A 2,500-nucleotide genomic window follows, 5' to 3' on the forward strand; every position below is an offset into this window, starting at 1 on the left:
TGTGACAGAAGTGAAGGACAGCAACAGTGACGGGCCGCTATCTGACAGTCTGACAGAGTCAAACTATGTGTGTGTGAGAGAGCTTGTGGAGAGTGAGATGGGGGAGTTGGCCATTCAACATTGCCCCTATAGGTACAGATAAGAACTGCAGCTTGCAGGCGACAAGATGGTGCTTGCTACACAGACACCGACTACGGATCCTCCTCTTGTGAGGTCCCTGGGCCGTGTGTGTTTATGATGATGATGATGATGATGATGATGACTTCCACAGTCACACACTCACTGACTCCTTGTGGCCAATCTGGTCCGATCGTACACACACACACACTCTTACACATGTTGTGTGTGTTTTACACTCGACATCATCTGTAATCACTACACTCTGGAGTCATGCAGAACATCATCTTTGTAGAAAGAAATTAAATATACTTGAAATCATTTTGTAATAAATATAAAGGAAACTTTAAATATTTGACTGTGTATTTCTCTATGTATTGTGTGTGTGTGTGTGTGTGTGTGTGTGTGTGTGTGTATGTGTGTGTGTGTGTGTGTGTGTGTGTGTGTGTGTGTGTGTGTGTGTGTGTGTGTGTGTGTGTGTGTGTGTGTGTGTGTGTGTGTGTGTGTGTGTATGTGTGTGTGTGTGTTTGTGTGTGTGTATGTGTGTGCGTGTGTGCGCATGTTGCTTGGGTGAAAGTCATAGTTGTTAGTTATGTGCAAGATGCCCGATGACTTTAACAGTCACATCACACTCATCAGCACCAAAACCCCCCAGACAAGGAGAGAGAGAGGAAGAGAGACAGGGGAGAGAGAGAGGGAGATAGAGAGGGGGAAAGAGAGAGGGAGAGAGAATAAATACACATACACAGACACGAGCATGCACACATACATAAACACACACACAGTAATACACACGCACACACACACAGGCATGCACACTTATATTGACACAAACAGCAATACACACACTCACACACAAGCATGCATACCTATATAAACACACACAGTAATACACACACACACAGATACACACACATGTACATGCAATCATCCCACCAACACACACACACACACACACACACACACACACACACACACACACACACAAACACACAAAATGTTCATGCCAGCATCGCACACACACAGACGTGTACATGCCAACATTACACACAGACACATGTCACACATCACATACACACACACACACGAGGAAGCTGAGTTTCCCACACAATGAATTACAAAAACAGACAAATCCTGTTATGGTTCCTCTACGTGACCTCATTGATAGACAGCTTGTGTGTGTGTGTGTGGTCATGGTTCCTCTACATGGCTTCACTGATAGACAGGTTTATGGTTAGCTTAGATTGCTAACAGTCTCAACTACAACATCTTATAGTAAGTGGTTTGCCTTTAATTTACTGATGGAGTGGTTAAGATGATATTATTCATGCATTAGTAAAAGTAACACAGGCACATCACTACAGCAGTTAGCCCATGTTAGCATTAGCTACAGCAACACAGGCACATCACTACAGCAGGTAGCCATGTTAGCATTAGCTACAGTAAGAGGCACATCACTACAGCAGTTAGCCCATGTTAGCATTAGCTACAGTAACACAGGCACATCACTACAGCAGTAAGCCATGTTAGCATTAGCTACAGTAACAGGCACATCACTACAGCAGTTAGCCCATGCTAGAATTAGCTACAGTAACACAGGTATATTACTACAGCTAGGGTGACCATATTTGTGTTTGTGAAAAAGAGGACACTTCGTAGTGGGGGAGGGGGCGTGGTAGTGTATAGCATACAGATGACCCCGCCCCCTCCCCCCCAATGAAGTTTTGCCATCTTTTTTCACATGCAGATGACCCCGCCCCTCCCCCTAAACGAAATGTTGACATCTTTCCCACATGCAGATGTCATGTGCTGTTGTAAACATGCAACTAGTGGAAGCGGCAAGGTGTTCAGTGTTGCCAGATTGGAAATGCCGAAGTATCGTACCAAATGCTCAAAATTATCGTCTTTGTAGGATAATTATCGTGTATCTGGCAAGACTGAGAGGGCGGTCGACCAATGACAGTTCTCTTTACAGTCAGAGCTCGCGCAAGAAGGTGGAAAGTAAGGGAAATACCCTTTCCAAAACTTAAGGGCGTAAAATCTAGTTTGTGAAAGACCCAGAGAATCACAAATATCCAACGAGGCAAAATCCAGGACAATTTTGGAATCCCTGCCGCACGTATTTTTTAGGTCACGAAAAGAGGACATGTCAGGGTAAAAGAGGACATATGGTCACCATAACTACAGCAGTTAGCCCATGTTAGCATTAGCTACAGTAACAGAGGCGCATCACAACAGCAGTGAGCCCATGTTCATTAGCTACAGTAACACAGGCACATCATTAAAGCAGTTCGCCCATGTTAGCATTAGCTACAGTAACACAGGCATATCACAACATCAGTTAGCCCATGTTAGCATTAGCTAGTGTAAGAGACATCACTAC

General features: G+C 44.3%; 1 protein-coding gene across 1 annotated transcript in view; it reads left to right on the forward strand.

Moving 5' to 3' along the window:
• sfrp5 (secreted frizzled-related protein 5) overlaps positions 1-305 on the forward strand; it is an 8,525-nt gene extending 8,220 nt beyond the window's left edge. Inside the window, exon 3 of the mRNA XM_080848431.1 lies at positions 1-305. This exon is cut by the window's left edge and continues 852 nt beyond it. The gene's annotated coding sequence lies outside the window, so the exon portion shown is untranslated.
• Positions 306-2,500: the final 2,195 nt, after the last annotated feature.

The sequence above is a fragment of the Sprattus sprattus genome, assembly GCF_963457725.1.
Source record: "Sprattus sprattus genome assembly, chromosome: 12".
NCBI classification, from domain to species: Eukaryota; Metazoa; Chordata; class Actinopteri; order Clupeiformes; family Clupeidae; genus Sprattus; species Sprattus sprattus.